Here is a 9,531-nt window from a genome sequence, read left to right as displayed (position 1 = left end):
TTCCTTTCACAAAGCTCAAGAGAAGAAGATGATGGATTGATTCAAAACAAAAAGGAAATGGAAGGCACATAAACCATAGAAAACCAAGAACAATTAAAGGAAGAAGAAAACATAAAATGGAAAGGAAAGGAATGGTAAAAATGTGAGAAGCACGCCACTACAAGGCTAGGCTAGAAGCAATGGCAACCTTGAAGATGAGTGGATGTGTGCCGCCACTTGCTATGCAAGATAAGGCTTAAAAGTTTCACTCCCAAGGGAGGAAACTCTCACATATGGTTGAGACACAAGAGTGTTTTTACTTCAAAATGTTCAACCCTTTTACATGTCTAGGAGCACCCCTTATATAGAAGAGTTTAGGGGCCTCTAAGCAAATAAAAGATACCTAAGGATGTCTCTACAAAAACCTAACCCTAGCTTCTAGAAACTAGGTCAAATAAGGTTACAAAAATGAGAGACAAAAGAGCTAACTATGGTGTGTGCAAGGCTAATTTCGTTCTAGGACAAAAGGAGACCAAGAATGTGTCTCATATGTCTCTAGAAAGTGGCCATAGTGTGCTAAAAACAAAGGAGACCAAAGGTACATAGGTACACTTGCTTTATGCCTTTTTCTTTATGCTTTATGCCTTTGCTTTACTCTCTCCTCCACATCATTTATGCTCCCCAATCACCATGCGCCACCTAGCATTGCTTTCTTACTCCTAATTAACCTACAAAGCAAATAAACATAGATTAGCATGTTGGCTTAAGTCAAGTCAACTATAGTCAACAAGTCAAACCTAGTCAAAGGTCAACAAGTCAACTAAAGTTGATTCAACTAAGCCAACTTAGGGAATCAAAAAATAACAAACACAAATCAAAGGGATGAAGGATTAGTGAACTTCCTTTCTAAACATGCTTAGTCTTCTTAAGCATGTGCCTCCATCCTTGGTTGGGGTTAATCCTTCATCATCCTCCCCTTCTTGGAGAGAATTCAACCACGAATTCTTTAAGCTTTTGTGAATGGAACTTGACTTGATTTGGGGGAGGATTTGCGCCTCCCTTTTATGAGCTTTTGTTCCATCCTTTCTAAGGGTATTACCCCTCGCTTTGGTTAGGCCATCTTTATTTTCTAGACTACTCTTCCTCTTTTGCTTATGCTTTGGGCCTTCCTTTTTGGCTTGGGAAGAGAAGGAAGAGTGATGCACATCTTGCATTGGAAGAATTTTTTTGTAGGCAAGTAACACCTTGGTGAAAGCTTGCCCCTTTTCTTTTTCTTCTTTATCTTTTCTTATTTTATTTCTATCCTTATTAACTTCTTGAGGTGATAGAGGTAGTAAAGTTGTCTTTTTCCCATTTTTGAAGAAAATGTATTGGTTGGTATGACCATCATGTAAAGTTTGTTTATCAAATTGCCATGGCCTACCTAGTAAGATATGTGTGACTTCCATGGGGACAACATCACATAGCACCTCATCTTTGTAGCTTCCTATAGAGAAGTTAATTAGGACTTGTTTATTGACATCTATTTCTCCCTCTTTACTTATCCAAGCAAGCTTGTAGGGCTTAGCATGAGGAATGGTCTCTAAGCTAAGCTTTTCCACCAACCTTGTGCTAGCTACATTGGTACTACTTCCTCCATCAATAATTAGAGAGCAAACCCATTTGTTAATTTTGCATCTAGATTGAAAAATGTTTTCTCTTTGAGTTGGCTCAAGCTCACTTTGATCTTGACCTATCATGCGCCTTAATAACATAGGGTCTTTCTCAAAAAATTTAGTTTTACTAGAGGAAAAAGATTCTTTTAAAAGAGAATGGGGAGATGAGTGTTCACTTTCAACATCATTACTCTTCTTTAAGATCATGGTCCTTTTGGTTGGGCAATTTAAAGCAATGTGATTATAACCCAAACATTTAAAACATTTAATGGAACTTGATCTTTGAGAAGTGGAATGGTGAATGTGATCACTTGGTGACTTACTTTTACTTGGTGGTTCTTGATGAGAGTTAGAAGGGAACTTATCATGTTTCTTTTTATCCTTTCCCTTCCATGAGTGACTAAAGTAGTGATTGGGTGAGTAACTCTTCCTTGCCCTTCTTTTTCTTTTCAATTGAATTTCAATCCCAAGGGCAAGTGTGAAAACATTTTCAAGAGTGGAGTACTCATACAACTCTACTTGGTCTTGTATGTCTCTCCTAAGACCACTCACAAATCTTTTTATTTTATCTTTGTTAGTCTCTTTTATTTCAACCCTACGCATTTGAGACTCTAATTCTTTAAAGTACTCACTCACACTCATAGAACCTTGGTGAAGCCTTTGGAGCTTCAAAAGAAGTTCCTTCCTATAGGAGGGAGGAACAAATCTAGCGCGCATAAGAGTTTTAATGTCCATCCAAGAAGCCGCGGGTGGCCCTTGGTCATAATTCTTACAAACTTTATGCCACCAAGTATTGGCATACTCCAAAAATCCTAAAACTACTAGATCAACTTGTGTTTGATCCTTTACATGATTTTCATTGAAAATTTGATCAACTTTAGCTTCCCAATCAAGGAAGACTTTGGGATCACTTCCTCCATAGAACTTAGGAATCTTTGGAGTTTGCTTCTCTTGTGATGGGTTGCGCCTAGAATGCCCTCTTTTCCTAGCCTCTCTTTCTTGCTCTTTAGCTTCAAGCCTTTGAATGTGCTCTTGGATTCTTAGGTCACTTTGCTCCTTGTCTTTTCTTAATTGTTCAAAGGCCTCCTTCCTAGACAACTCCAAATCCCGAAGCAATCTCATCAATGTATTGTTTTTGTTTAGTGTAGGTGCATTTGATGAACTTGCCATGATTCCTACAACAAAAACACTCAAATCCGAGACAAAATAAATGGATTAGAGGTTAGACAACATGAAAACCGAGACCAAATCCAACCCAAAATGTAACCCAAGTGTTTAGATCACTCTCCCAAAGTAACAAGGCAAGGCTAGCACTCAAAATCCACCAAAGGAGTGAAGCAAACACTTTTAAAAACTTGTTCAAAACCTTTCAAATGCAAGACAAGTGATTCAGCCACAACATCCCAAGAGTTTCAAGAAAAGAAAACTACTAAGACAAAACAAAGAACACCTAGTGACAAGCAAGAAAAGCACAAAAACAAGGAAAGCTAAACTCTAAAGAAGAAAAGTTTGAGACAAAACTTTTAACAAGACTAAAACAAGAAAAGCACATTTTAAAGACTCTATGGAAAGCACTTGACAAGCATCTTCAAGTCTTAAATCATGCATACACCAAGAAAGATCATAACCAAGTTAAAGCATGGAACTAATTTGCCAATATCACCCACTTCTCAAGCATGAAACTAGTTGCATAACACTTAGTGAAAAACACACTTTTAGTTCACCAATGAGCAAGATTGCTCTCGGTTTTTAGACAATATTTGGTGCAAAAATTTTCTTCTTTTCACAACTAGTTTCATAAAATGGTGAGAAAGAGTTTTAGGTGGCTTGAACACTTAGTTCCTCAAGTTTTAGGCCAAAATCAATTTCATGGAGCATACATCAAGCAAGACATAAAGTGAAAGCAAGATTCAAATACTTGGAAAAACAAGAATAAGAAAACTTCAAGCTAACATATGACATATGACTCAAGCAAAAGTTAGGCACATTTAAAGACTCAAACATGTAGCTATCATGCATTTAAACTTTTGGAAATGAAGTTCAATGATTAAGCACACAAAGACATGTTATCTAACAACATTTAGGAGTAAGAAGAGTAACAAAAACAGTAGCCAAAACTGCCCAACATAACCTGAAAAACGTTGATTCGCGGTGATCTCGGCAGCTCTGACCTTTTCTCACTATTTCAATCATAACTCTCTCCACAGAACTCCAAATGCATTGGTTCTTTTTTTGTTAAAAACTAGACTAACAGAGCTTTCTTTGGACATCAAGAACGTAATTTTTGGACCACTGAGCAGGTGCAGTTTAATCTTTTAAAATCGTGAACAGTTTCTGCCAGCATTGTTTTTATGTGGACCATTCAAAGATAGCTATACAAGACAAGGTTAGAACATGAAAACACCATATTCAAGGACAACCAAAGCTCTAGATACCAAATGATGAAGGATTATCTTGTTCCTTTTTAAGATTATTGAATATGGTGTGAGTTGATTAAGAAAGCTAAGTGAAATCCCCACTGGACATTAAGATAGCAAGCTATCTAGATGTGAAGGTTCCTTTCACAAAGCTCAAGAGAAGAAGATGATGGATTGATTCCAAACAAAATGGAAATGGAAAGCACATAAACCATAGAAAACCAAGAATGATTAAAGGAAGAAGAAAACATAAAATGGAAAGGAAAGAAATGGTAAAAATGTGAGAAGCACGCCACTACAAGGCTAGGCTAGAAGCCATGGCAACCTTGAAGATGAGTGGATGTGTGCCGCCACTTGCTATGCAAGATAAGGCTTAAAAGTTTCCCTCCCAAGGGAGGAAACTCTCACAAATGGTTGAGACACAAGAGTGTTTTTACTTCAAAATCTTCAACCCTTTTACATGTCTAGGAGCACCCCTTATGTAGAAGAGTTTAGGGGCCTCTAAGCAAATAAAAGATACCTAAGGATGTCTCTACAAAAACCTAACCCTAGCTTCTAGAAACTAGGTCAAATAAGGTTACAAAAATGAGAGACAAAAGAGCCAACTATGGTGTGTGCAAGGCTAATTTCGTTCTAGCACAAAAGGAGACAAAGAATGTGTCTCATATGTCTCTAGAAAGTGGCCATAGTGTGCTAAAAACAAAGGAGACCAAAGGTACATAGGTACACTTGCTTTATGCCTTTTTCTTTATGCTTTATGCCTTTGCTTTACTCTCTCCTCCACATCATTTATGCTCCCCAATCACCATGCGCCACCTAGCATTGCTTTCTTACTCCTAATTAACCTACAAAGCAAATAAACATAGATTAGCATGTTGGCTTAAGTCAAGTCAACTATAGTCAACAAGTCAAACCTAGTCAAAGGTCAACAAGTCAACTAAAGTTGATTCAACTAAGCCAACTTAGGGAATCAAAAAATAACAAACACAAATCAAAGGGATGAAGGATTAGTGAACTTCCTTTCTAAACATGCTTAGTCTTCTTAAGCATGTGCCTCCATCCTTGGTTGGGGTTAATCCTTCATCAACATGTATCTTGATCAATGTTGACTCATGAAAAATAGTATAAAAAAACTTACTCTATTGGAGAATTTGATCGGTTAGAAATGTTGCTCTTGACGTTAGAAGCACTATGATGTGCTAAGATCTAGACATAGATAAAAGATGGGGTCAAAAATCTAGAGAGAGGGTTGAGGAGTTCTAGAGGAAAGGTTTCTAGAGAGATAGAGGTTTTTATAAAAATGAACTTGTTTATAATAAAATACTTTTTATACTTAACTTTCTTTTAATATTAAAATATTCAATTGTTCATTGTATAAAACCTTTTTTCTACTCTTAACCATTTTTAGGGTTTCACATTCTCCATAACAAAAATTTCGTCCCAAAAAATTTACTCATCAAGAAAGAGACGAGGGTGGTCTCTCCTCATGGCGTCCTCTACTTCCCAACTGGAATCCCCAGTCCTAGCATTCAGATCATTGATGACTCCCTATTTTGTTGTGTTTTTCATTGTTAATAACACTTCTTTTGGGTCTAGTTTAGTTTTTATTTTCTTGTTTTTTTTGACAAATGTGGGTTTTAAGTAAATTTCCTTGTTTTTACAAATTTGTGTTAATATTGTATTTTTAGATATAATTTTTGTTTAATTTTGATTATGGTTAATTTCTAGCTTTGTAAATAATAAAATTTAGATTCAATTATTAATTCTAGTGTAAATTTTAGTTTCTGATGTAGTTAATTTTTCTCTAGTCATGGTAATTAGCTTATGTCATTTTAAGTTCATATTTTTATGTGCAATTAAATTTTCTAATTGGTTCTTTTAAGTGTTGTTAGTGCTTTTGGAGTTTACTTGAGAGAGTCCAGCTTGGCTTCTTTTTGGTGGTGTGAAAGTTGTGCAATGAAGAAATGGGTCCAGTTATAAAAGTTGTTGAAGGAAACTTATTTGAGAAGTTGTGAACGATTTGTGCATTCTCACTATCAACCAAAGTACATTCTCAATTAAAAGTGAGAATTTTTTAGATATTCATGGTAAATTCAGTCAAAGTATACTTTCAATTCATGGTCTAATCATGTCTATTATTTTATCTCTTTATCAAGTAAAAAACTAACTAATCAAAGTACAATCTTGATTAATTCTTGTTAAAGTTTTTATCTTCAATTAAAGTATAGTCTTAATTATTATCAAAAACACATTCAATCATATGAAAGTTTCTAACTTTAATCAATGTATAGTCTAAATTAAAATTAAAAACTTTTTCACTCATATGATTAATAAGCATTTACATTAAAACATCATGCTAAGCTACAATGTAGAATAATTTCTTTTACTTGATTTAGAGAGAAAAGACATAGATAAATATAAATCACAATAATAATCAAAAGAACAAACAAATTTATTCCATCTAACCTCAGAATTCAGTTAAGAAATTACAACAAACCCAATCTTAGAGGCTTAGCACTCCATGAATTGTAAAATTACCATAAAAATAGAAGAAAATAAAGTGGAGGACGTGAAAGAAGAGGGAAAGGACGGAATTAGTTCCCCTAAAGGGTTCCTAAGCTCCCTTAATAAATTTTCCTAAGTTTCTTTATATAGAAATTGGATTGGGCTTTGTTTCTGACCATTTTGGTCCTGAAATCTCCTTTCTGAAATCTTCTTCGATCATCTTATAAATAAATCTAATATCTTCAAGATAAATTTGGTTGTTATGGAGATTTAAAAATATTTTAGAGGATCTTGCTAGATTTTAAAAGATTTTGCAGTAATTATCTTTTCATATTTATGGTATAATTAAATACGATATTTATTTAAAAATATCAAATAAAATAAATAAAGATATATTTGCCAAAATTATCTTTTATCATAAATATTTTTACATCATCAAAGTCTTTTTGTAGAAAAATAAGAGAAAACTACAAGGTTCAATTTTTGTTACTTGTTTCTTTTTTGGCTTAACTAATTTCAATTTGGCTCAGTCAAATTGGTTTTTCAGCCATCACTATTTCTTTACTTTTTCATGCTTTTCTTGCATTCTTCATGCAAATTTTGACTTGATTTATTATAGCTTAGCTAATCCAAGAGTTTAAACTTAGTTTCAGCCGCATCAAAAACACATTAGAATATCCAAAGAACATTTATGCAACTAAAAATTATTTTTAACATATTTGTATATTTCGATCTCATTTAGCTATCTTAGAAAAAATCTTAATTAAAAGAACATATTTTAAGCACAAAAATCAATTAAGAAACCAAAATTAAAGGTTAAAATGAGGTTTAGTTTTGATTGAGTGTTATGTCTTCTAAAGTATTTACAAGTAATTGGTCAGGTTGTGGGTTGTGTACTAGTGAAGTGTGTACACGTGAAGTATGTTCAGATGGAGGATTAATGGAGGCTAAATAATATATAATGGTTTGTATGGTCATATGTACATGATTATTTAAAGGTTGGTTATCACTAGTAGATATACAAGTGGTAAAAAATAATTTACAAGGGTGGGGAAATGGGTGGATACACTGGCCCACCATTATTACCAACAAAGTTGACACTTGCAGAACCATGTTCCTTTTGGATTGTCGGGTAGAACCAACTGATGGAGAAATTCTTGCTTTCTTTGCCTTATTGGTGATGGGTAACTTCCTCCTATTACAAGTTTTTACAGGAACTTCAACTTATTCTTGAACTGGTGCCTCAACAGTGGTTGCAGCTTCTTCTTGAGGACTTGCTCTATCAGGTTTTGAGTTGTTCCTGGTAATTGAACTCTACCTTTGTTGTTGTTATTTGGGGTGCAGTGAGTTTTCAGTTAGGGGTGTTGGGAGGCATTGCTTCTTTCAGTTAGAGTTGACCCGATGGGGAAAACTTCTAAAACCTTCAATTCCTCCAGCTAACCTTCTTTTCCTTTAGAAGAGTTGCTTCTTCCAATAGATACACTGTCCTCTCTGATTCCTTTTGCACATGTTGCTTGTGTTGTGGGGTTAGCCTAATATTGGGAGCATGAAATGGGAATGGTGTTTAAGTTAATGTTTGATGGCTGTAGCATCTGTTACATGTCTTATTCTTCTAAATTTGTAATACTAGCTGATTGGGAGTGTAACACCCCATTCAATTAAGTACGTGAAATTAAAGGAATGTCACAATAAAGATAACATAAAAACGCGGTCTGGGATTAACTCCATCCAACCCATGGCACACCACGATGCCCAAAAGAAACTAGAGGAAAAGTTAACCAGAGTGTATAAAACCAAGGACGAACAGATACATGGGTCGCAACCCTAAATGAACTCATGCAGAAATAACAACTAGTCTACGCGGACTATGCAGCAGAATCTCCACTTCCTTACTGACCTCTGGAACTTCGCCCATCTGCTCCCATCAATTAAATTGATGATCATCGCAAGAAGAACAGCCACATACAATACAACCATACAAACAAGCGGGTAAGCTAGAGCCAACACATATTCAGCACACAATCAAGTACACTATCATCATCCCATATCCATATAACAACCAAGCATGTTATGACTCTTCATTCAATACACTACGACTCGACTCGACTCATCCAGATACGTATAACTTAGTCGGATTCAGCAGATGCTTGCACTTGTGGTGGATACCCCTGCTCGACCCTGAGCTGCTCATCTCCGAGCTATGTGTTACAAGTGTTACGATGAATCAAATCTCCCTCACCACAAGGTTAGCCCTTAATGAATTTCGGGCCTCCTACTACTCTCACCACAGGGGTCAGTCCGCTCTAAGTGAGACTAACTGGCCCTTTAGAGTGTCAGGATGCAGTCCTTACCTTGAATCCTTACCTAGTTATACAGATGGGGCACCACCATGGACACCCACTAACAGGGGCCATGGAATTACGTCCCGACCACTAAAGCGCGACCCCGGAGGTCCCACCTAGAGACCCCAAGGAATTTACACGCTGACACGGACCAACATTCATAATTCAGCAATAAGATAATATTAAATCATAATTACAATTCCATATCAACCCTTGAGATTAATTCCTCATACGCATCATATTTCGAATCCATACCTCTGATCATCACCACCCTATGAGTCTAGGGCCTCATCTCATATTAATACCATGTTCCTTTAGTTCCACACCACTCATTCATTTCACATGCCAAGTTCCCACAATACCCATTATTCATCATTTATGAATCATGTCATGCATATATATATATATATATCAATTCGTTAGGCATATAAACATACATATGTACATATATTTCATCATGGCAGTCATACCCAAGCAATTCCAATCATAAGAGAGCAAACACCCTACCAACCACCACACTGCCTCGTCCAAATCCCTCGCTCAGGCTGAAGGGTCTCGCTCAGGCGAGACATGCTCGCTCAGGCGAGCTCCCTTCGCCTAGGCGAGGCTCGAAAAGGGCATCAGAAAGCATTG

This window comes from Vigna unguiculata, chromosome 10 (genome assembly GCF_004118075.2).
Source record: "Vigna unguiculata cultivar IT97K-499-35 chromosome 10, ASM411807v1, whole genome shotgun sequence".
NCBI classification, from domain to species: domain Eukaryota; kingdom Viridiplantae; phylum Streptophyta; class Magnoliopsida; order Fabales; family Fabaceae; genus Vigna; species Vigna unguiculata.
The sequence above is the reverse complement of the archived record's forward strand: the minus strand, read 5'-3'. Positions refer to the sequence as shown.